At 45.6% G+C, this 25297-nt stretch overlaps 14 non-coding genes and 1 pseudogene across 14 annotated transcripts; all 15 read right to left on the reverse strand.

Annotated features, from left to right (window-relative positions):
* Positions 1–3815: 3815 nt before the first annotated feature.
* Positions 3816–3918, reverse strand: LOC135379663 (U6 spliceosomal RNA). The gene has a single exon (XR_010419127.1). It is a non-coding gene; the product is annotated as a U6 spliceosomal RNA (small nuclear RNA).
* Positions 3919–5065: 1147 nt separating this feature from the next.
* On the reverse strand, positions 5066–5168 carry LOC135379654 (U6 spliceosomal RNA). Its single transcript, XR_010419119.1, has one exon. It is a non-coding gene; the product is annotated as a U6 spliceosomal RNA (small nuclear RNA).
* A 262-nt stretch (positions 5169–5430) lies between these two features.
* Positions 5431–5533, reverse strand: LOC135379655 (U6 spliceosomal RNA). Its single transcript, XR_010419120.1, has one exon. It is a non-coding gene; the product is annotated as a U6 spliceosomal RNA (small nuclear RNA).
* Positions 5534–5795: 262 nt separating this feature from the next.
* LOC135379660 (U6 spliceosomal RNA) lies at positions 5796–5898 on the reverse strand. The gene has a single exon (XR_010419125.1). It is a non-coding gene; the product is annotated as a U6 spliceosomal RNA (small nuclear RNA).
* A 262-nt stretch (positions 5899–6160) lies between these two features.
* LOC135379643 (U6 spliceosomal RNA) lies at positions 6161–6263 on the reverse strand. The gene has a single exon (XR_010419109.1). It is a non-coding gene; the product is annotated as a U6 spliceosomal RNA (small nuclear RNA).
* Positions 6264–6525: 262 nt separating this feature from the next.
* Positions 6526–6628, reverse strand: LOC135379652 (U6 spliceosomal RNA). The gene has a single exon (XR_010419117.1). It is a non-coding gene; the product is annotated as a U6 spliceosomal RNA (small nuclear RNA).
* Positions 6629–6890: 262 nt separating this feature from the next.
* On the reverse strand, positions 6891–6993 carry LOC135379644 (U6 spliceosomal RNA). Its single transcript, XR_010419110.1, has one exon. It is a non-coding gene; the product is annotated as a U6 spliceosomal RNA (small nuclear RNA).
* Positions 6994–7255: 262 nt separating this feature from the next.
* Positions 7256–7358, reverse strand: LOC135379653 (U6 spliceosomal RNA). The gene has a single exon (XR_010419118.1). It is a non-coding gene; the product is annotated as a U6 spliceosomal RNA (small nuclear RNA).
* A 264-nt stretch (positions 7359–7622) lies between these two features.
* Positions 7623–7729, reverse strand: LOC135379666 (U6 spliceosomal RNA). The gene has a single exon (XR_010419129.1). It is a non-coding gene; the product is annotated as a U6 spliceosomal RNA (small nuclear RNA).
* Positions 7730–8867: 1138 nt separating this feature from the next.
* Positions 8868–8970, reverse strand: LOC135379656 (U6 spliceosomal RNA). Its single transcript, XR_010419121.1, has one exon. It is a non-coding gene; the product is annotated as a U6 spliceosomal RNA (small nuclear RNA).
* A 261-nt stretch (positions 8971–9231) lies between these two features.
* LOC135379657 (U6 spliceosomal RNA) lies at positions 9232–9334 on the reverse strand. The gene has a single exon (XR_010419122.1). It is a non-coding gene; the product is annotated as a U6 spliceosomal RNA (small nuclear RNA).
* Positions 9335–9595: 261 nt separating this feature from the next.
* LOC135379659 (U6 spliceosomal RNA) lies at positions 9596–9698 on the reverse strand. The gene has a single exon (XR_010419124.1). It is a non-coding gene; the product is annotated as a U6 spliceosomal RNA (small nuclear RNA).
* Positions 9699–9959: 261 nt separating this feature from the next.
* On the reverse strand, positions 9960–10017 carry LOC135379669 (U6 spliceosomal RNA; annotated as a pseudogene).
* A 129-nt stretch (positions 10018–10146) lies between these two features.
* On the reverse strand, positions 10147–10249 carry LOC135379667 (U6 spliceosomal RNA). Its single transcript, XR_010419130.1, has one exon. It is a non-coding gene; the product is annotated as a U6 spliceosomal RNA (small nuclear RNA).
* Positions 10250–10505: 256 nt separating this feature from the next.
* LOC135379665 (U6 spliceosomal RNA) lies at positions 10506–10608 on the reverse strand. The gene has a single exon (XR_010419128.1). It is a non-coding gene; the product is annotated as a U6 spliceosomal RNA (small nuclear RNA).
* Between the last annotated feature and the right edge of the window lie 14689 nt (positions 10609–25297).

Raw genomic sequence — 25297 nt, forward strand, 5'->3', positions numbered from 1 at the left:
GTGTTTGTTGTGTGTGTGCCCCTTCTCAGTGTTTGCCCTGTACTGTTAGCACTCTTACACTTTTTAATATAGTGGTAGAACATGCCGAACAAGAGGTTTCGCGTAGTACAATAAGCAGGGTTTGACTTGTTCAGATGAGCTGTTTTTCTTAATTCAGGCGAAGAAAAGTAGGGTGCTAGTTGTGGAGAAACATGCATTTCATGTGAAATGCAGCATAAAAGGAAGCGATAGACGAAAGATTTGATAGGGGAATTTGTATTCTTCTTTTTCACTTTTTGACACCACTTTAACGCGGTTCTGGTATAACTGTACGATTACATCAGCGATGGCTGCGCAATTTCCAGCGATCTGTAGCTATCCTTTGAAAGTGATAGTCGGTACCCCTCAACGAAATTGAAATATCACGTTACTGTACCCGTTGTCTGTTGGAGCAAATTTGCAGCCTGTAGCATAGGTCGGGGGAAAAAAAAGGATGCTCCGTAATGCGCTACAACAGTGTGTTAGTGCAGAGCGTCGCTACCAGCCCACTGCACTGCAACACAATACACGTCCGGCTCCTCTGACTGCAAAACCCGCAGAGGCAGGTGTTAGGCTGTTGCTTTTGAAGTGGGCATCTGTCAAGCACTGAATCAAGAAGCTGCTGATAACTGACGAAAGGCGTGATCGTCGGGACCAGTTTCGTCTCCGTATCTCTGGTATACAGTGTCGTCGTAACTGATCGGTAGAATAAGGATCACTGACCGCTATTACTGCATCTCCGCTGTCCTCGAGGAAGCGTACGCCTCCCTTGTTCAACATCTCACGTGCGTGAACGATGTCATTTGAGATGATGGCACTGATAGCAGTATGCTTTACATTACTCTCCCAGAGGAGTGAGAATCTGTGGTACTTCATTTACATCGCTCGTGAACGAACCATGTACAACCGGGGGTCCGGTTCTCTTCTGTCATGGAAATCACGTTGAGTACTTTTTGTTTCAAACTGTTCAGCTCTGTCTGACGTAGAAGAATAAGTTTCCTCCCCTTAACTAAGCGTCCCATGCGACGGGTGATTGGAGGAACTACTGAGGACGGCCAGTTCTCATCACTTTCGATCAACATGTTTACCAAGACCCCATCTTGATCCGGGGATCAAGACGCACGGTACTCGTGTTGATTGCGTTGCGTACTCAGGCCGTTAGCCGAAATCGCATAGAGTTTTTTCTGCAGCCCGATGATCCTTCATGTACACATATCTTTTACCCTTAACTTTCGGCGTCACTGCAACATCGTGCACAGTTCATAAGCTTACCTTGAAACTTAGAACTACACAACGGAATGTGAACGGTTGGCGGTCATCATGGAGGAAGGAAACACAAGGAGCGTCTCTTCGCGCCAGACTAGCGTAGCCACCCTCTAGCGGTCGCTACAGTCACAATCGCCATTGCTTCCTGTCCACCACGTGATCCCCTCTAAAGTTTCGGTTTTGCAAGGCTTTGTTCTTCGCGCTGCTCTCCGTGTGATTTAGCTTTTTGAAAGTAATGTATTGTGAAAATGTGAGCACCATCGTCTAAACGACGTATGGTAATGTGTTCCTGCCCCGGCTGCGGCTCTCGCTGCACTGAAAGCAGCCCTGTCACAGGAGCGCGTTTTCTTCGTAAGTACACGGTAAGTTGTTTTAGTCGCCCGTGTGTGTTCGAGTCACCTTGAATTGTTCATTGACCTCAAACTGCGCCGCAGATTCATTTCATATCTTCGGTTGCTGTACAAATCTGGGTAATGTTTTTTTGAGAACGGCAGTCTTTACCACATTATCAAGGAACGTACACACTTTGGACGTAACCGTTGCCACACGTGATGTTTCCGGTCACGCGTACTCCTTTTGCGTTCTGCATATTGTGACTGGTCTTCTAATAGAACAGCAAACATTCGAACACACAGAAATAAAATGCAACCACGCGTTCAACGTAATACTGACATCTGAACTGTGACGCAACAAGAGCTCGCGTCTTCTGCTCTGCTGGCGCCATGCTGTCTGGAGGGTCATGTGAGCGGTCACGCGGTAGACAGGAGCATCCCAGAATGCAATGCGAAGCTGGCTACGCTCGTCCCGATAGAAAACTCTCAGAGGGGCCGCTCCTTGTGTTTCCTTCCTCCATGACGGTCACAGTGGCGTAGACCTGTGTGCCGCCGCGCCGCGCCGCCGCCGCTGCTTTTTCTCCGCGCGCTGACGCCGCCGCAGGCGTCACCCCGGCGCGCCGATATCCCGCGCGCGTTCCGTGTTCCGGTCGGTTCAGCTGCGGAGCAGGAAGCTCAAAGTGCTTTCGCGCACTTCTGCCGGTCTTGGCCTCGCGAGTATTCAACTATCATGGCATCAGAGACTGGATCTCCGTTTTTGAAGCACGTGTCGTTGTTCTCTTTTGATAATAACTCAGGTGCATTTAAAACGAGCGCGGTGTGGCGTAACTTTGGCATCTTAGTTTTGCAAGACGGTGACAAGAAGCAGAAGATTAGCTCTGATTTTTCCTGCAAGGAGTGCCTGACAAACGCAAAAGAGAAGGATGCGGATAAGCCCTTCGATAAGTGAGAATGTTGATACTGTAGAAGTGGTTTTTTTCGTGTGGAATTATTTTTCGCGTTTTTCGCGCACACCTCCAAAATCGCGAATTTAAGTTCCCGCGAATAACTCTGGCCATATGAAGACGAAAATCGTTAGACGCTATACCGCGTCTACCTGATACTTTCTACTCGATGAAGCATAGGCAGTTTAAGCAAGCGCAGAAGATCGTTTTATCCCATCAGGCAAGATGAAAAGAAATGAAAATTCATCATGCTTTTGTTACTCCTATAAACGCTTTGCACTATACATGCAATATACCACTATACCACGAAGCCAGAGCATGCCTTTCCCCGCATTCTCAAAACCAGCTTGAATGATAGTACCACATCTCAACCAAACTGGTCAGTGCCCCGAGTGATAATTAATAAGAACTGCTAAAATAAACTGGCTAACTTGCACACGGCCCGTACTATGGCCTCCTACAGGGTCCCTAAAGGGCATTTGACAGGACCTTTCCTCCTATCTCTGTGAGGAGAAGAAAGGAATAGACCTAGAATGCCGCAATCCACGTGAACAACGGATGTCATTGTACGTGCCGAAATATGCCCGAGTATTGACGGCGGCACGATATGAAAGAGCAAAGCACTCCCGGAAACCTGTGTCGCGAATTTAAGTTCTCGCGAATCAATCCTCAAACCAGCTCTGCTCGAAAACGCGAAAATATTTTCCACACGGAAAAAACCACTTCTACATTACCTGAAAATCTTCTCATCGTTGCTGAACGAATGCAAAACATTGGTAGAAAACGCTCGAGCTTTGTGGCTCTTATATTGTCATTATTGTTATTGTTGTTTTCAGTCATTCATGATGGTATTTGGTTTTTTCCCCATGGGCACCGCGAAGGGGGCAAGAGGGCCATTGCCGATCCTCCCCCTGCTATGCCCTCTGTAAAATTCCCTCTGAGGGTACAACGCGTGTGCAGCCATGTTATTGTGCAAATATTACGGGCTTTCACGGCATGTTCTAGTCTAAATGTGATCGAAGTGGATCTATTGCTTGTGATACATTTCATTTGCTACGGTTAGAACTGTTTTTTAAAATAAAAAGTGGAACCTTTTTAGGATGTGGTTTCCACTGTAGTCTAGACAGTATACACCTTGCAGGCCGCCGGCGCTTGCGTACCTTGTGGACGGCTTACGCGTTTACGGCCTCGCGCCGTTGAAGCCACCGCCGCAGGTGGCAAAGCAAGCAAGCTCTTGCATTGGAATGAAAAGAAAAAAAATGTGGAACGCTTCACGATTTTGCGTGTCATCCTTGCGGAGAGGCCATGCTAATCTTCTCTGTATCGTTCCAATTTTAGTATATGTACTTTGGAAGTACGCCATGGGTGCCGCTCCCTTGGTATACAGGGTGTCCCAGAAAACGTGTCATTGAATTATAATAAAAAAACTACACCACCTAGAGTCATGCGGTCAATGACATTTGTTTTTACTGGGTTTTTGCCACCTCCTCATGTGAAGGTCGTGTAACGTAAGTTTAATTATGTAAATTTTTGCGAGCTTAAGTCGGAAATTTGCCTAGTAAAGGTCACTTTTTACCCCACCAATGTGAAGAGCGTGCCTAACTTAGTCAAATTAATGATAATTGACAGGGATATTCTGGAGCTATCCCATCGGAAAAAATAGCCGAACATCATGCTCTACGGAGGTCGCACAGAATAGCGCACGATGAAGTTTTCAGCACAATCTTCGTCAGTCCGACGAAAGGAGGTTGGAAACCCAGCCCCCCCTCCCCCGACACCGCAGAAAGAGATAAAACAGACACGGCTTATCACGTCCGACTTTCGCTGGGATAATGCTTTCCCTCTCCCAATTTTAGGAACTGTTACTTTTTCTACTATCACTTTGGGGGCTGGCTTCGGTACCTCCTTTCGTCGCACTGAGAGCGATTGCGCTCATAAAGTCATCGCGCGCTATGGTCCGGTGCTCCGAAAACCATGATATGCGGCTATTTTTTCCCGATGGGATAGCTCGTGAATATCACTGTGAATTATCATGAATTTGAGTGAATTCGGCACGCTCTTCATATTGGTGGGGTAAAAAAGTGACCTTTACTTGGCAAATTTCCTAGTTCAGTTCGCAAATATTTACATAATTAAACTTTGAGTACTGGTCATTCACATTAGGAGGTGGCAAAAACCTAATAAGAACAAATGCTGTTGACCGCATGATTCTAGGTGGCGTAGTTTTTTTTATTAGAATTCAATTACACGTTTTCTGGGACACCCTGTATATGCATTGCACATGCGGTAGGTAACCTGTGACGGTGAATGATGTGACGACATCGGGCTCCATTTCCCTCGTGTCTTGTCTCTACGTGAATTCTCACACTTTTCTACGGTTTACATCAGATCAACACAGGTGTCCCTAACTCGTAATCTAATAAATTGCTACCATACATGCCGGAAAGCACAAAGAACAAGCGACTTCAACTCTCAAGCTCTTGCATTGGTATGAAAACGAAACAAAAAAATGTGGAACGCTTCATGATTTTGCGTGTCATCCTTGCGCAGGGGCCATGCTAATCTTCTCTGTATCGTTCCAATTTTAGTATATGTACTTTTGAAGTACGCCATGGGTGCCGCTCCGTTGGTATATATGCATTGCACATGCGGTAGGTAACCTGTGACGGTGAATGACGTGACGACATCGGGCTCCATTTCCCTCGTGTCTTGTCTCTACGTGAATTCTCACACTTTTCTACGTTTTACATCAGATCAACACAGGTGTCCCTAACTCGTAATCTAATAAATTGCCACCATACATGCCGGAAAGCACAAAGAACAAGCGACTTCAACTCTCAAGCTCTTGCATTGGTATGAAAACGAAACAAAAAAATGTGGAACGCTTCATGATTTTGCGTGTCATCCTTGCGCAGGGGCCATGCTAATCTTCTCTGTATCGTTCCAATTTTAGTATATGTACTTTTGAAGTACGCCATGGGTGCCGCTCCGTTGGTATATATGCATTGCACATGCGGTAGGTAACCTGTGACGGTGAATGACGTGACGACATCGGGCTCCATTTCCCTCGTGTCTTGTCTCTACGTGAATTCTCACACTTTTCTACGTTTTACATCAGATCAACACAGGTGTCCCTAACTCGTAATCTAATAAATTGCCACCATACATGCCGGAAAGCACAAAGAACAAGCGACTTCAACTCTCAAGCTCTTGCATTGGTATGAAAACGAAACAAAAAAATGTGGAACGCTTCACGATTTTGCGTGTCATCCTTGCGCAGGGGCCATGCTAACCTTCTCTGTATCGTTCCAATTTTAGTATATGTACTTTGGAAGTACGTCATGGGTGCCGCTCCGTTGGTACATTTGCATTGCACATGCGGTAGGTAACCTGTGACGGTGAATGATGTGACGACATCGGACTCCATTTCCCTCGTGTCTTGTCTCTACGTGAATTCTCACACTTTTCTACGTTTTACATGAGATCAACGCAGGTGTCCCTAACTCGTAATCTAATAAATTGCCACCATACATGCCGGAAAGCACAAAGAACAAGCGACTTCAACTCTCAAGCTCTTGCATTGGTATGAAAACGAAACAAAAAAATGTGGAACGCTTCACGATTTTGCGTGTCATCCTTGCGCAGGGGCCATGCTAATCTTCTCTGTATCGTTCCAATTTTAGTATATGTACTTTGGAAGTACGCCATGGGTACCGCTCCGTTGGTATATATGCATTGCACATGCGGTAGGTAACCTGTGATGGTGAATGACATGACGACATCGGGCTCCATTTCCCTCGTGTCTTGTCTCTACGTGAATTCTCACACTTTTCTACGTTTTACATCAGATCAACACAGGTGTCCCTAACTCGTAATCTAATAAATTGCCACCATACATGCCGGAAAGCACAAAGAACAAGCGACTTCAACTCTCAAGCTCTTGCATTCGTATGAAAACGAAACAAAAAAATGTGGAACGCTTCACGATTGTGCGTGTCATCCTTGCGCAGGGGCCATGCTAATCTTCTCTGTATCGTTCCAATTTTAGTATATGTACTTTGGAAGTACGCCATGGGTGCCGCTCCGTTGGTATATATGCATTGCACATGCGGTAGGTAACCTGTGATGGTGAATGACATGACGACATCGGGCTCCATTTCCCTCGTGTCTTGTCTCTACGTGAATTCTCACACTTTTCTACGTTTTACATGAGATCAACGCAGGTGTCCCTAACTCGTAATCTAATAAATTGCCACCATACATGCCGGAAAGCACAAAGAACAAGCGACTTCAACTCTCAAGCTCTTGCATTGGTATGAAAACGAAACAAAAAAATGTGGAACGCTTCACGATTTTGCGTGTCATCCTTGCGCAGGGGCCATGCTAATCTTCTCTGTATCGTTCCAATTTTAGTATATGTACTTTGGAAGTACGCCATGGGTACCGCTCCGTTGGTATATATGCATTGCACATGCGGTAGGTAACCTGTGATGGTGAATGACATGACGACATCGGGCTCCATTTCCCTCGTGTCTTGTCTCTACGTGAATTCTCACACTTTTCTACGTTTTACATCAGATCAACACAGGTGTCCCTAACTCGTAATCTAATAAATTGCCACCATACATGCCGGAAAGCACAAAGAACAAGCGACTTCAACTCTCAAGCTCTTGCATTCGTATGAAAACGAAACAAAAAAATGTGGAACGCTTCACGATTGTGCGTGTCATCCTTGCGCAGGGGCCATGCTAATCTTCTCTGTATCGTTCCAATTTTAGTATATGTACTTTGGAAGTACGCCATGGGTGCCGCTCCGTTGGTATATATGCATTGCACATGCGGTAGGTAACCTGTGATGGTGAATGACATGACGACATCGGGCTCCATTTCCCTCGTGTCTTGTCTCTACGTGAATTCTCACACTTTTCTACGTTTTACATCAGATCAACACAGGTGTCCCTAACTCGTAATCTAATAAATTGCCACCATACATGCCGGAAAGCACAAAGAACAAGCGACTTCAACTCTCCAGCTCTTGCATTGGTATGAAAACGAAAAAAAAAAAAATGTGGAACGCTTCACGATTTTGCGTGTCACCCTTGCGCAGGGGCCATGCTAATCTTCTCTGTATCGTTCCAATTTTAGTATACAGGGTGTCCCAGAAAACGTGTCATTGAATTATAATAAAAAAAACTACGCCACCTAGAATCATGCGGTCAACAGCATTTGTTCTTATTAGGTTTTTGCCACCTCCTAATGTGAATGTCATGTACTTCAAGTTTAATTATGTAAATATTTGCGAACTGAACTCGGAAATTTGCCAAGTAAAGGTGACTTTTTTACCCCACCAATATGAAGAGCGTGCGGAATTCACTCAAATTCATGATAATTCACAGTGATATTCACAAGTTATCCCATCGGAAAAAATAGCCGAATATCATGCTTTTCGGAGCACCGAACCATAGCGCGCGATGACTTTTTGAGCGCAATCGCTCTCAGTGCGACGAAAGGAGGTTCCGAAGCCAGCCCACAGAGTGATAGTAGAAAAAGTAACAGTTCCTAAAATTGGGAGAGGGAATGCATTATCCCAGCGAAAGTCGGACGTGATAAGCCGTGCCTGTTTTATCTCTTTCTGCGATGTCGGGGAGGGCTGGGTTTCCAACCTCCTTTCGTCGGACTGACAAAGATTGCGCTGAAAAATTCATCGTGCGCTATTCTGTGCGACCTCCGTAGAGCATGATGTTCGGCTATTTTTTCCGATAAAATAGCTCCTGAATATCCCTGACAATTATCATTAATTTGACAAAATTAGACACGCTCTTCACATTGGTGGGGTAAAAAAGTGACCTTTACTTGGGAAATTTCCGACTTAAGCTCGCAAAAATTTACATAATTAAACTTACGTTACACGACATTCGCATGAGGAGGTGGCAAAAACCCAGTAAGAACAAATGCCATTGACTGCATGACTCTAGGTGGTGTAGTTTTTTTATTATAATTCAATGACACGTTTTCTGGGACACCCTGTATGTACTTTGGAAGTACGTCATGGGTGCCGCCCCGTTGGTATATATGCATTGCACATGCGGTAGGTAACCTGTGACGGTGAATGACGTGACGACATCGGGCTCCATTTCCCTCGTGTCTTGTCTCTACGTGAATTCTCACACTTTTCTACGTTTTACATCAGATCAACACAGGTGTCCCTAACTCGTAATCTAATAAATTGCTACCATACATGCCGGAAAGCACAAAGAACAAGCCACTTCAACTCTCAAGCTCTTGCATTGGTATGAAAACGAAAAAAAAAAATGTGGAACGCTTCACGATTTTGCGTGTCATCCTTGCGCAGGGGCCATGCTAATCTTCTCTGTATCGTTCCAATTTTAGTATATGTACTTTGGAACTACGCCATGGGTGCCGCTCCGTTGGTATATATGCATTGCACATGCGGTAGGTAACCTGTGACGGTGAATGACGTGACGACATCGGGCTCCATTTCCCTCGTGTCTTGTCTGTACGTGAATTCTCACACTTTTCTACGTTTTACATCAGATCAACACAGGTGTCGCTAACTCGTAATCTAATAAATTGCTACCATACATGCCGGAAAGCACAAAGAACAAGCGACTTCAACTCTCAAGCTCTTGCATTGGTATGAAAACGAAAAAAAAAATGTGGAACGCTTCACGATTTTGCGTGTCATCCTTGCGCAGGGGCCATGCTAATCTTCTCTGTATCGTTCCAATTTTAGTATATGTACTTTGGAACTACGCCATGGGTGCCGCTCCGTTGGTATATATGCATTGCACATGTGGTAGGTAACCTGTGACGGTGAATGACGTGACGACATCGGGCTCCATTTCCCTCGTGTCTTGTCTCTACGTGAATTCTCACACTTTTCTACGTTTTACATCAGATCAACACAGGTGTCCCTAACTCGTAATCTAATAAATTGCTACCATACATGCCGGAAAGCACAAAGAACAAGCGACTTCAACTCTCAAGCTCTTGCATTGGTATGAAAACGAAAAAAAAAATGTGGAACGCTTCACGATTTTGCGTGTCATCCTTGCGCAGGGGCCATGCTAATCTTCTCTGTATCGTTCCAATTTTAGTATATGTACTTTGGAACTACGCCATGGGTGCCGCTCCGTTGGTATATATGCACTGCACATGTGGTAGGTAACCTGTGACGGTGAATGACGTGACGACATCGGGCTCCATTTCCCTCGTGTCTTGTCTCTACGTGAATTCTCACACTTTTCTACGTTTTACATCAGATCAACACAGGTGTCCCTAACTCGTAATCTAATAAATTGCTACCATACATGCCGGAAAGCACAAAGAACAAGCGACTTCAACTCTCAAGCTCTTGCATTGGTATGAAAACGAAAAAAAAAATGTGGAACGCTTCACGATTTTGCGTGTCATCCTTGCGCAGGGTCCATGCCAACAACAACAACATATATATTCTGATGATGAAGTGGGGAGGTTTTCCACTCTAGGAGTGGAACGCTACCCCATAGCTAGGGGTCTAATATGAGTGGTGACAATGATCAGTGATGACGATGAGAGATGACGGGAATGATCGAAGTGGCTGCACGATTTTGCGTGTCATCCTTGCGCAGGGTCCATGCCAATCTTCTCTGTATCGTTCCAATTTTAGTATATGTACTTTGGAAGTACGCCATGGGTGCCGCTCCGTTGGTATATATGCATTGCACATGCGGTAGGTAACCTGTGACGGTGAATGACGTGACGACATCGGGCTCCATTTCCCTCGTGTCTTGTCTCTACGTGAATTCTCGCACTTTTCTACGATTTACATCAGATCAACACAGGTGTCACTAACTCGTCACCTAATAAATTGATACGATACATGCCGAAAAGCACAAAGAAGAAGCGACTTCAACTCTGTCAAGCTGTTACATTCGTATGGCAAAAACATGTGGAACGCTTCACGATTTTGCGTGTCATCCTTGCGCAGGGGCCATGCTAATCTTTTCTGTACCGTTCCAATTTTTGTATATGTACTTTGGAAGTAAGCCATGGGTGCCGCTTGGGTGCCGGTTGGTATATATGCATTGCATCTGCGGGAGGTAACCTGTGACGGTGAATGACGTGACGGCATCGGGTTCCGTTTCGCCCGTGTTTTGCCTCTACGTGAATTATCTCGCTTTTCCATGCGTGTTGTTTACGACGCCATTAATAAACGATCCTATTTCAGTGGGGACACAGTCTCTAATACCATTCGGTCCCAATGAGAACGGAGATAGGAAGTTCTTGATCTGCAGTGGTGACATTGGAGGCTTCGTCCGGTAGGGAAGCGCTCTTGAGATGCTCTTGACCGATGGTAGGAAGTATGTTGGTGCATATATGCTGTGTTTGCAGAACGTCAATTTCTACGGCAGCGCCCTGAGTAGTTTGTTGCTTGACGGAAGTTTTCCTCAGTTCCTTGGTGACTGTTGCTCCACCGAACGACCCTATGGTGATTTTTTCGGTGACCAAGCTGCGCTGGGTACCTCTGTCAAACAGAACGTGTACCCGCGGCATGTGTTTTCAGGTCCCTGTGCACATGCCATTGTTGTGCCAAGAGGTATCTTGCTTGAATGTTTAGAGGGAACTGCGGAGGCCGCTAAAACTACTTCTCCCGGTGGTAGGTCGACCTGGATAATGTTGACTTGCACTTAATGGGTACTCCTATTGCGTATGTAGTCTGGGTCACAGAAGGTCGTAGCGCGTCTTCAGCTACCCTTGCGACAGCTGATGTACGACTGACAGCGACTAGCAATGTAATATTGCCTCCTACATTTTAATCAGCATCTTGCTTCAATTAATAGTCGCTTCTTCTCCTGTAGTGGGATATCGCGTAACAGTTACCGTCCGATGATGATCAGATTTGCAAAATAGACATTATTTGCCTTATTTGGTGTCCGTGGATTGTTGGCGTTAAAAAGAGCAAAAGCCGTTGGTATATCGGCGGTTTTGACCCTATGAATAGTCCGTTTCCGTTCTTGCTTCTCCTCACCGGTATACTCTAATGCACGTTCTTTGGACACTATTTTTACTCGCAAGTAGTCCATTGGTCCTGGATGTCCCGGCTGTAAAGGTGTGCCGCACTCTCACTATTTATACCCGCGCTGCGAGCACAGTCATTAAATTCCTGTTGTTCAACGACCAAAACTTGAGGCAGCTTGCTTATAATGATGGGTCTAAGTAGTGCGCTGTAGGCGTCTGTTGAGATATCAAAAACCTGGATGCTGCGTGCCCGGGATGGAATTTCATTATAGAATCGGCGTAGTTTTGAAATGTCCGCAGAATCCAGGATCATGTTTGTCAGCTTCCTTATGTGCTCATCAGCTATGCGTGTCGATGATCCATGTTCCCTCTTGAGAAGTTCACTTGCCTCGTTATAACAGCCCTCGTCCAAATTTAATCCACGGATGAGATCAGCGGCGTTCCCAGCTAACAGCGATATGTCAATTAACAGAACTTCTCAGTAAGCGCGTTATTGTGGTGTGCCGCAACTCCATAACGTCGACAAGAGTGAGAGCGCGCAGACAAGCTGGTGCATACTGAAGGCTGGAATCGAAGACACGAAGACGACTCCATAACGTGTCCAGAAAGGAAGCCATGCTTCTATGCAACCTTCGGCTTCTATGAAATTTCGGCAGCTCTAATTTTGGCCTGTTGTCACTATTGACAGAAGCAGCTGCAAAGGTGCTAGGGTTCGAAGCCACCGGCGTCGAAGCGCCCGTCGACGCTCCTTTGGGGCGCAGGTCTATTCGAGTGAGAGCCTTCAAAATCTGATGGCGGTTTTCGGTCGTGGCAGTCACCTCGCGTTCATATTCTTCGTCAGAGAATTTTACCTTTGAGCACGATGTCAACAGCCTCAAAATCACCGGAAATATCTCGAAGCTTCTCTCTTAGTATCGCAATATCTTGATCGGCTGCACCGTCAGCGTCCAATTTCGCGTCGATATCGTCCGTCAATCTTGTTGCTTGTGCGCGTAAAAATTTCCGGTCTCTCTTCAACTTGTCCATGGCCGACTTGATTCGAATATCCACGGGAGTAAGTCAAACCGTAAAACTCACCGTTGCCAACAATGCGAGAACCGGAGCCAGAGTCCTTGTATCCTTCGTTATTTTAGCCTTGAATATCCTGGTCGTGGCTAGAGCACTGCACGGCTGATCTTCTCTATATCGTTCCAATTTTATTATATTTACTTTGGAAGTACGCCATGGGCTTCTAACCCCTCTGGTACTCCCCTCGCTTCGTAGCCAAACTACGGATACAATGCGCTTCCATGACATCGTCTGCGGCTTCGGCAACATCTTTCACTTTGTTTAATTTTTTTTTTCTTGAGGAAAAGTGCGACGGTACTTGAGCAGTCCGACAGGAGTTCTTGACTTATGAGGAGGTTGCAAAGAGCTTGAAAATACCCTTCTTTAACTTGGGAGAATTCAATCCACTGGTCAAAGTAGCTGCATAGCCATGTGGCAAGCTGAGATCCGGCCTCTCCCTCTTCTGGCTGTATTGTACGAAACTTCTCTCTGAAGCCTTTGGCAATTAGCTGGAATCTCTTCAAAAATGCCGCTTTGACCTTTCATAATCACAACAATCTTCGGATGCGATTCGTGAGTACACCCCTAGTGCCTCCCCTGCCAGGCACGTGCTTAGGGACGCTGCCCAATAGCTCTGGGGCCATTTTGGACTTTGCGCTGCACGCTCGAACCGCAGCAAATACGCGCGAAGGTAATCTTTACGCTCGTCGAAGGGAGCCATTCCCTTCTGTAACCCTAGAACGGGGGCATTTAAAGCAGCCGGCCCGGTGGCGGGCGTCGGTCGTGCATTTTCGAGCTCGAGCAATTTCGCCTTTGCGTCTACTACCGCGGCTTTTGCCTTACGAAGTTCTGCTGCTTCTTTCGCGGCCTCTCTATCGGCTGCCGCCTTCCATTTAGCGTCTTAAACCTCAAACCACCGTTTTAGGGCAGCGTCTTCAAGGCCTAACTCTTTGCCAGTTGCCACTAGTGCCACAACATCCATTGTCGGCGCGAGTGCGTGGCCACACAAAGATCAGACGGTCACTACAATCTCTCTCTGCGGGTCTGCGTCCGAGTCTCATCATTGCCCTGTCGCGGACGCCAGTGTATTTGTCACACCCGAGTGTGAACAGTGCATGGGTGTGGAAGTAACAGGAGAGGAGGACATCTACACTGTTGTCTGTCAGGTACGGGACCAATTTCTTTCATAAATGTGGTATATAGCGTGAGGTTGTTACTAACACAAAGAATTGTTTGTGTCCTTTGATGGAATCCATAGGTGGTGAGCATGCGTACGGACTTGACATTACTCAATACAATTTAGACCTGCCAGTTGCATATGAGGTGTGTAACACTTCTTTACACGCAAGCTTTACACTTCTGTAGGTTTGATGCATGTATATGTTGAAACGTAAACGACAAAGTGCTAAAAATGTATCGAAAGTGAAAAATTGAGCAGTTCATTGTAGTAATTATATCAATTTATTTTCAGCATTTTGAGAAATACACAGTGATGGAAAGATTACCTGTGTTATACCGCCTGACCATCTGCTATTGGAGTTTCATGTCCTAATTATTATATATAATAGCTGTTTGAGGGTAATACATATTTGTTATGTAGGTTTTATAGCTGCGAGCTCCTGCAAACTACTCTGCGATGCCCAGGCTCCACAGAGAGTTATGCTTGTGTAATAAAAAGTGACTAATGTACTTCTGCACATACAACGTTACCGTGACTGAGGAAGCAGAGGGAAGCATACAGGGAGTTACTGAAGAGAGCTTAAGTAAATTTCGAACTCGAATGAAATAACTTCTTTATACTTTCATATTTGGAGCATTTTTATGCATATTATTTTACAACATTTTAAAGAACAGCTGCTAAGAATGTGTCAGATACTGCTACCAAAGCTAACTTTTGTCTCAGGTGAAACATGATTTTTCCCAAAAGGCCAATAATGTATGACGCTGCATCATGTAGGCTATCTTGGAACAATTTCTGTGAATGTACTATTAAGATATTGTCTGAGTGCCACAATGAACTATATCATCCACATTTCATGTCACATCAACAACAAGAACTTCACTGCGAGATGATGAATGGGGAGTCTCATCCATTCTACATCATCTTTGACTGCACGTTCTGATTTGAGTATTTCAGCAGCCCAATATACAAAACTTGGGTCCTCCATCCCACTACCAGTGAGGCCACACTTTGTGCACAGAAGGAAGATTGAGGTTTTGGACGGTCAACTCGTGAAGTGGGGGACTGAGAGCGGAATGAACCAGAGGCCATACACAGGGTAACTTGCATAGCAGTCTGAGTTACTTGCACGTGAAACTCATTAAAATACTTGAGGTGCTTAAACAATGCTATTTGGGTGCTATGAGACAGTTTGAGCTCGAACAACACGTACGACATGCTGACTGAATGGGTGAACAAAGGATGCATCAGAACAGGATTGGATTTGAATATCATTGCTGTGGGTACTGTTCAGAGCCCAATATAATTCCCAACAGTAGATGCTCTGTGTCAGGAACCAGCAGTGACGAGATGCGCAACACACACCACATTCGACCCTTGGTGACAGTGTCACACTTCGTTGACCCGATTTCAACACACCAATGTTCACCTGGTCTACTTGTTCCCAACTTCCCTGTTGTCTCTGCAGTCTTCCTGCAACTTCCCCTTTCCCACACTTTACAATTCTCAGAAACATTGTCATAAACAATACAGGGCTCTTACTAAGAAAGGGAGCATCCCCAAAACCAATTGTGTGCACACTAGACAACATTCTGTGGTTACAGCTGTGCTCCTCTTCGCCCATTGCATTTCGACGGAGGTCACGTGCAGAAACGGTTCTACAAATGGACATTGTTTGTCAAAAAAGAGAAAATCAATTTCTTGTATTTCTAAATACTGAGGTCCCATTCCTTCACTGTGAACTACACGTGAGTTGTGTGACAATGTCAGTAATGCATGTTTGACCAATATGCGTATAGGTCTCGACATGCGATAGGTTTTGCAGAACGCCAAAGCAATTATGGCGCTGAACAGCAGTGAGTACACTTAAAGTGATGTGCATAGAGTACACAGTCAGGGGTAGATTTAAAGGGGGGTCCAGACGCCCTGAGCCCCTTCTCATTTTCTCTCATTACACAGAGTCTCAATTGACTTCTACTGCGCCGAGTGCGAGTGGCTATCGTGGAAAGGGAATCTCTCCGCTATCATTCAGATCACGTCTTGAATCAAGGCGGCAACCAGCTGCAGTGACTAGCTTTTTTCATGTTTTTTCGTTCGACAAAAAATAAAAAGAAGAAGAGCGCGTGCCCTAGAGAACAAACGTACAAATAAAAAGGGGAAGGCGATCACCTATAATACATTGTCATCCCCCCTTTCGTAGCAATAACGACACTTACAAACATGTGAAATGATTTTCTAAAGAAACTCTATTGTATTGACTCTATAGACACGTTAAATACTCTATAGAGAGTCTATAGAAACTCTAATGAGATCCTGACGTGTCCCTACTGAGTTCTTACGGAATATTGGCCACCGTAATTGGCCATGCGCTCAGATAGGGAAGCGCATGGCCGACGGACGAGGTGCACGTCTTCACATAGTAAGGACACTCTGCTTCTCTAATTTCCATGGTGCGTCTTTGCTCCTTGTCGGCGTCCGTCTCTTGTTCATCCTCTTGTTCAGGACGTATTCGTTTTAGATCGTTTTCGACATTTTCGATAATGTTTAAGTCCAAGCTCTGCGCAAACAATGTCAGTTGCGTTACGCCGAGGTTGTCAAGAATGCGGTGGGCAGTTTTGCTTAGCTGCCATTGTGCTGAAAATGGTAATACCCATTCGGGAACGGCCAGTCCACAGCGCAAGGGACCAGTGCCTTCTCGATAACCTCTGTTTGGGGTAAACTGTGGAACTGAAGCGTAGGCCGTTTCCATTCGAGTCCGTGGGCCGAGTACCTCTTACCAGAGGGCGCCCGAGACACTCACCGTGTACCGGCCACTAGACAACATTCTGTGGACGCATCACTGTTATCCAAAAAAGTACAGGTTAACTACAGAAGAATAGACGGCTTGTCCTATAGCCATCCCTTCAAGAGGAGTTTTTACCACTTCTAGAAGGTGTAAGCATATACTCATATAGTTCTGTAGCCCACATGATCTACCAAAGTGATGACTGGAATAAAAAATGCCGAACGAGACAAGTGTTGCATAATGTAATAACCCCGAGAATAAGGAACACGAAGGGACAGACACAACACGAAGTCTCAAACCAGTGTCTGTGTGTCTGTCCCTTCGTGTTCCCTAGTCTCGGAGTTTTTACATTATGCATCATCTTCACCAGCTCGCTTGCTTCCTAGCTATTTTTTCAGAGACAACTGTAAGACGTCAGTTTGGCACTATAGAAGAACGAATGTGAACTGTAAAACACATTTACTAGCCATTTATTAGCAGACACGAAACAGGCACAAAGAGTGAAATAGTACGTGCGTCCAATTTCGAATCCAATCCGGCTTGGCCATTAGTATCGAAGTGTGCAATATCGACCACCACACATAGCAAAAAGGACTGCAAATCCGAAAAGTCACAGCAGCTACCGAAGCCACTGCAAGTATACTGACACATTCATACCATGACTCCTCAGTACACCGTTTCGTTGAAAGCATGTATTTTACAGCCTTCGAACGTCCAGCCGCCAATAGGCACAATAGAACTGCAAAGCAAATAGACGATAGACGTACATCGTAAACAACTCACCACGGAAGCAATGTAAGGACCTGTAAAGCAACACGACCTCATCTGTGTTTCAGTCACAGTGGCACGTCTCATTACCAGTCAAGCTGGTATGCAACCTGCAAATGATAAAGAATTCGCTGAATTGACTCCCTCAAACAAATGTTATGACTACGAAACGGTTCTGTTAAGCAATACCGTTTTCAAGAACATCTCTCACAGCCGTGGGTGGACCTACTAATGAATGGCTTCGGTCCGATGAAGCATTCCGAAATGCATCAATTTCTTGATAACTGAGCTTCAACGTCTCAGCCGCAGTTAAACCTTTGTCCCTTCAAACCGACGTGAAAGGTCGCGTAAGGGTAAAAAAGCGCGTCAGAATCAAACATGTTCACAAATAATTTCCTTACGTTGATGAAGACTGACGATTAACGAGAGACAGAATTCACCTATTTTATGTCATCACGGAAAGGTACATTTGATTTTTAATGTGTTTAAACGTTTAAAAGTATTGGGAACTATTCATCCTACATGCGTGGATGAAAGTGCACGGCGGCGAAGCGGCTGAGAAGACAAGATGTAAGAAGGAGTAAGATGCACGCTTACCACTTCTCCGCGAGGTTCGTACACCTCCTATACACATTCCTCTCAAACGAAGGGATGAAGGGGAAAGAACCATCTTTTTGTACTTTTATGAGGAGTAAACCTGACATGAAAAGAGTACGAATGAGAAATCTACCCTTTTTCAGTTCCTAAGGAAACATTTTCGAATAACAGTGTACTGGGGAAGCAGGTATCTAGCAAATATGGAGAAAGTATAAGGTCGCAATGCCGTTTCCTGCAAGAGCGCGTGGCCTCTGTTATTGCTGCGAAAAGGAGGGGGGGGGGGTGATAAAGTATTAAAAGAGCATCGTTTTCCTTTTTTTTTCTTTTTGTGTCTGTGCTCAAGGGTACACACGTTCCTTCTGCTTTTCTTTTTTGTGTGTGCGTGAAACAAAAAAGACGAAAGAAGCCAGGCACCGCAGTCGGTTGTCGCCTCGGTTCATGGCGATAGCCGCTCGCGCTTGGTGCAGTAGAACGAAAACAAAACCATTTCGCCGTTCACGCTCAAAACCAAAGTTACCGCTACTACCACGGTGGGTCGCCACAAGCGTGCTCTTCTATCCCTCTGAACGAATGTCCCTCTCCCGCATCCGCCCGCCACTATGGTGTCTCTGCCTAGAGAAAATACACCGCTCTCACGTTCCGTAAACGTTTGTTCAACACTGTACATTAAGAAGCCCCAGAACAACTGGTTCGCTGACTTGATGAAGGAAAGCGACGACTAATAGGTTGAGGATAAGTTACCAGAACCCGCACGGAAAGTTGTATAGACTGGGTCACCGCCAGGAGCATAGACAAGCAAGTGGTGGCGAAGTACGTCAGCTACTTCAGTCTTTGCAGTCCTCTAGTGTCCATCGTCGGAGAATTGCAACGATGGGCTCTTACATACTATCGCATTTCAATGACAATCTGCACAACGCTTCCTTCCGTACTTTTTTTAAATTATAATTCATTGACACGCTTTCTGCAAGACCCTCTATATAAGTGTCATATATAAAATTGTCAATATCTACATACACACAGAAACTCGCGTTACACACTCGCAACAGTTCTGTATTTTTTCTGTTCGTGCTGTACGAACATACGCAAATCGCAACAAAACAATTAATGCTGGTATTTTTCTGTAGCATGCATAAATGACAATAGCATCCACCTCATTTTATTGTGATGCGCTCTCTCTTTCATAAGGTACGGGTACACAAAACGCTAAACTCCGCCGAGCACTGCGCTCGGGCTGCGGGAGCATGCTAACCCTCCACTGCTCTTGCAAAGCTTGCGGGTATTCCGATGTTCTGCGAAATCTCGCTTCATTACACCATATAGACGAGGCGTCTTTACTGACATTTACACATCGCAGCTCGCAACACGTGCCCGCAACATGTGCTTGCAACACACGTGCCCGCAACAGCTGTTCAGCAGAACGATGACCGAAAACTTTTTAACACTCTCCTCTGACCTAAGCGTATTGCATTGTTGAGTTCTCTGCACCTGCCAAGCAAGGAGAGCGCTTCAGACAAATAAAAATAAAGAAAATGATCGCGGGGCGAAGGCACGTGTATCTCATCCTACGCACGTCCCCTCGACGCCTTTGCGTACCTCTCGGCTGCATTAAAATGCTGCAATTTTGACTTGACCGTTGACGTCGCAGTGTCACAATGTCCTCTGACCGACACATGGTGCTCTCCAAACATTTGGAGAGCATATAGCTGGGCGTAACGTGATCACCGCATGTACTGCTTGCGACAACTTGCCTCGTATCTCCAACCCGTTACCTGTCCCCTATGGGCGGTGTCGCCGGGCGAAGGACCCACACAATTATCGCCTCTGAGGGTAACCGGCCATGTTTCGCACAACGCCGCCAAACTGGAGAGGCCATCAATGATACTCGAGCGCCTAGTGCCGTCTGCTAGGTTTTGGCGCGTTAGCTGGTGGCTCCGAGACCCAAAAGAGTCACACAGTGAAGCTTTTTACACACTGAAGGGTGTTCTTTTAAGTGTCCCTTGCAACCTGAAGGGTGTAATTTGTATGAACACCCCAGCCCGTTTTCACGTCAGTTTAGGCAGAGAGGTCCTATCGACCTCCTGGATTTTCCGTTTTTATTTATTTAGAAGCTCATCGTACATGATGATCAACTGCAGTAAAATGAATAATTTCTACGGAATAGTTTTCGTGCAAAAGAAATCGAGAAAAATCGGTGTTTTAGTTTTGGCGTGTTTGCACGCGTATATCTCGCGAGTTTTAAACGATATTGTAGTCAATTTCTTTTATGCATTAGTATGCTTACAGACCAGCAGTCCGAGCGCAAATTTTGCGTGCAGGTGCAACGCTTGGTGCTCTAAAAAGTGGCGAACATGCTCTCTCGCGCAGTTTTGTTCCAATTTCGACGCGTGATTTCTCTGGCTGTAGATGTTCCTCATTAACATACATGGTATCAGCTAACTCAGCTTTTAATGCTCTTTCATCTGATATATCCCTCGTGCGTATAGCTCCTACAGGTATATGTTGAAACACGCAGATGTTCATGCATCTTTCGAAAAACAGGGATTTTTCGCATCTGTTTCTCGAAAAGGCCCCTTTCGATTTCATTTATATTTTTCCAAGACACGGCCCGATGTTAGACCTTTCATCTGACATAAAAGAATTGTGCTTCAAAAGGCGTACGCTGGCAATTAGCGCGTTAAAACGCGGCCCATCTCTGCGTGCGTACGTGTCGGAGTTCGCTGACAGGACCGCGGTATGGCGGGCCTCCTGTCGATGCTTCCTTTATTTGGGCAAGGGTGTCCGGCCATAGCCTTACCTCAGCTATCCGTCCAAGGGTCGAACAGGCGTCACGAACGCTATTCCCTGCGAGTCTCTCGGTGATATTCGAGGCGTAGAAATCACGAGAAATGACACATCTGGTCCCCAATGCAGAGTTCTTTCAGGTGCCTACACAGTTAAAGATGCAACAGGTCCAGTGCGGCAAAGAATGATGCTCGCACTTCACATGTAAACAAAGGTCGCTACCCGACGGCTATCACGCCAGGTACTTTCTCCGGAGGCCACATAGCGGCGCCACCAGTTTGTCGCACAGTCCCTATTCGCCTCGAGATCGAACAGTGTCGCCACAGTGCGGCTGCTCATTGAACTGCCCTTAGTGGGGATGCGCTGCTTCAGCCGGTGCTTGCGCTGTGGTCATAATGCTCGAAAACGTGCATGTCTGTCCGCTTGAATTTTTCAAATCGCTTCAAAATGAGTGAAAATTACTTCGTGTATACCTTTTTCAACTTTTCTAGTTCCCTGCACAAGCGTGCTTAGGAAGGAAGAAAACTACAGAACGTGCATGTTCCAGCATACGGATTCCACTCAGCCTTTGTTATATTTGTCGTGGTTCTGTGTGTCGAACAAAATATACCGAAGGCTAAGGTCAATGTTCTCACTGGTTTTTAATCATGTAACAATGTCACAGTTATTTATGGAATGGTTTCTGTGCTAGCAATTTCATTTTACTTCGTAATGCCCAGTTATATCCTACGCGCGCTAAAACACGTTGTATCGATTGTATGAATATATCGAACGCGTGGAATATATGCATGATATGGGTGTTTTTAAATGTGTGAATTTCTAGCTTCCATCTCATTTTATCTGACCGTATTGACTTTTGTCTTTCACATACGTAATCATTGGAACACACGCACTCAAGGTAAAAATGATATCACCATCCCACCCCCCACGCCCGAACGTTCATTGTAAAACAGGTGTGTTTTGTGGGGTATGAGGCACGTGTGCAACGGCATGTTTCAGAATGTACCTGCCGCTGGAACCAAAAACTTAGTGTTTATGTAGTTCATACCTGACCAGTATATAGTACCCCATACAAAGTTAAGTCAACCCACACAGGTGTGGTCATCTCGTAACATATTTTAGCACCGTTTAACCAATGCCTGCACAGAAGACGAATCAACCTCGAACCTCTTTCTGACTCGCACGACGGGAATCACCACCGCTGTTATACGACGCAAAAATTAGAGCGAAGGGCTTCAATACTTATTGGACTATTCTGCCCTTACGTTGTGTTCTTGCACACTTTTACATTTAGGTTGCCAAGACCAATGTAGACAGGGATTTTGGGGTTTTTTTTTTTTCAATCCTTGTCTCGATCTAAGACAGAAAGGTAGAGGGAAACACAGCTATGCGAACGACGAATAAATATCCGAGTGAGAGCAGGCAAAGATAAAAACAAAATCTCGCTTGCAACAAAGGAATGTCATGGCAGTGCTTCCCTTCGAACGCACAAAGGAGATTCGCTTTTCACAATTTCGCGACTTCAACGTTTCGCAGTGCAGCACTTATTGTCAAATTTCACATTTTATCAGCGTTCTAAGTAGCGCATTTCAACACATCTGCAATATGTGAAGCACTGACAGCGACATTTCATCCAGAAACACTGCCATACCCGCGTAGAAAAGCCTGCGCCTGCTGCGCCGGATCATGCCGTATCCCCACTAGAGCTCCGCCGCAGCGCCACCTACAGTTCGATCTCGAGGCGAATAGAGTGCGGACTATTTTGAAGGATTGTATGATATCTTCTGGTTGGGCACTCTCTCTTCGTCTTATATTCGAATGGCACTGTCGTGACCTTCACGAGATGGAACACGCATAGAAATCTTAAGGTGTACGCTAGAAGGAAACCTTCGAAACTGGGACGTACGGGCGAGGGGAGCGCCATATTGAATCAGCTACTGTTGCCGCGGCGCATGCAAACAAATGAATCCAGTAAGCATACAGCAAACATAACGCCAAAAATGTTTTTGGAACAGTAAGACACCGCCAGAACCCATGAAACCGTAAGATATATATGAAAACACATACGCAAACACACACACCAAGAAACAGGCACGACACGGACGCCACATGGGGACACCGTCTCCGCCGCTGCCACTGCCTCAACCAGCCTTGACTACAAGCCTGGATAGTGGCGGACACTGACAAAATATGTAGCCGACGGAAGCAGAGGAGCAACCGAGCAAGTGTTGCAACAGTTTTTGGAACTGTGGCTGCTTTCACGGGCGGGAAATACACGACGTTTCCTCGGCTGATTCAATATGGCTGCCTCCGAGCGCATACATTGAGAGAGGGAAGAGCTCCGTTCAAGTGCTTTGCTCTCCTCCGATCCTCCTCCACAGCTTTCCTTCTAGCCTCTCTCCGTAAGATTTCTATGGGAACACGGGTGCGTGTGGCTGATAGCGTAGTCCGCCACCTTACCACCTTGTGGCACTTTCTAAGTAGAACTGGAAAGTTTGCTGCCACTGCCTCTGGCGAGGACAGTATTGGAACCAGTCACTTGAAAGAAAGAATAGTATCTGTCATATGCCATTGATAAAAGTATCTAATGGCATTGAACTCATGCGTGGAAACGGAAGCAGTGGTGATAGTTTCAGGTAAAACAATAATACTCTCGTCATTTGTTTCCGTGTGTCACCACAGAGTGCCGCCACAACTGGTAGAGGTGGTTATCTGGCATGCACTTTGGTGTTTCGTCGTGTAAAGCTCAAGGTGGTATACGGCACAGCATTCCACAGTATAACAATTTTTCAGCGATATCTTAGCTGGAGCAGCACGTACTACATGTAACGATAATGAACAAGCTTCCTCGGAAACCCAAGCAATTAAGTGTAAAGGAGCAAGAATGTGCAGCCAAACAACAACAACAAAAAAAGAACAATTTCATGTGCAGCAAGCATTTAGTTAATACAGGAACCATGTTACATTATTGAAAAATGGAAGAATGTCAACCTTACAGAAAATGCTGCCGGCAATCCTCCACTAATTGCGCATGCGCACTTCGCTTGTTTGGAATGTGGGCCGGAAAGTCGGTTTTGTCTGTGGTGAGACGCTTGTGCTGTTCAGAGACTCGTTTTTGCAGCTGCAATTTTGTGTTGTTGTGCGTGTCTAGGTTTCCCGGCATACAAGCATAATTGGATGTGCGCACCAATCCCCACCACTTTAGTAATTCATGTAATAAAATTTCTTTGAAACATGCAAACATCTTTTTTGTAAGTTGGCTTTATTTTTCACCTGGCACAGTGTAGCGCTGTTGCCGTCTATCTTGTGATCTGCAGCCTCTGTTTCACCACTTGCATTTTTTTGTCAACATGAGGAATAATGGTGCCGTGATGTTACAAGTAAGGTTTGTCTGCGCTGTGTGGCGACAAGTTGCACGTGCCGCAGGGTAGGACTGCGGATAGCTTGGACCACGTGGGATTCTTGAGACGTGCGCCGGAAATGTCCGACACACGGTGCTAGAAGCAATGTTCACCTCCCACACATTGCAGCTGCCCTCGGCCGGCATCGAACCCGCGATCTAGAGCTCAGCAAGCCAGCACCTTACCGACTGAGTTACCGAGGACGGCTCAACACCAGGAGCAAATGAATTTTCTCCAAATAATGTGCGAGTTTTCACAGAGCGAGATGTGCGCTGTAAAGAAATGTATCACAAAACGTCCTGTGAACAGCCGTATCCTGAAAAGTTCGATTGTGAGCGTGATGCTGCTTCATCGCACCTCAATTATGACACAGATGGCACAATATACATCTACTACAAGTTAGGCCGCATATGTAAGTGCTGCAGATACAATTTTCCATCTGTGTAACGTATCATCAGTGGGCCTCGTTATGTGTCATTACGGAACATCAGTAACAGGAGCATTAATATGAGCGGCGAAAGAAGTAAGTTGCGCGTATCGGAGCACGCTGAATCGCAACGTATTGCGACACCGCAAAGACATCGCACAGAACAAGGTGAGCAAACGTTCCCGTTGTGTTATTTCAACAGCTATAGAACTTGATTAATTAGAAGAAACAGAGCAGCTATTTTTGAGACGCACAGTTTAGAAATTATTTTGCTATTTGTATTCGCCGATAACTGCAGGTTAAACCATGCACAAGCCAGAAGCATCACCGAAGAACGACGATTTCACTCACATAAATAACCCCCCAAAATATATGCCGAAAATAAAAATGAGTATACGGATGACATTCAAGTCACATAGGCACGTTTGGCGTATATTGCTCAAAGAATGCTGCCCCGAAAATACTGCTTCGAAGATTACAGTTCTACCGGGAAAGCGTTCCATATCTTGCCATTTCATGGAAGGTCAGTCCATAACTCACGCACTTTCTGAACACAATCCGTTACCTTTAATTAAATCCTAGGCTGACAGCAGCTCTCCTCGTCATCTGCAAACGTTGGCGTGGTGCACTACGCAAACGTTCTTAATGTCGGAGCACTAATGAGTAGTCTCGCTAATACAGATGCTAGGAAGAAGATATCCTGTTACGTAAGAATCACTCGTTATATTGC

The sequence above is a fragment of the Ornithodoros turicata genome, chromosome 1, assembly GCF_037126465.1.
Source record: "Ornithodoros turicata isolate Travis chromosome 1, ASM3712646v1, whole genome shotgun sequence".
NCBI classification, from domain to species: Eukaryota; Metazoa; Arthropoda; class Arachnida; order Ixodida; family Argasidae; genus Ornithodoros; species Ornithodoros turicata.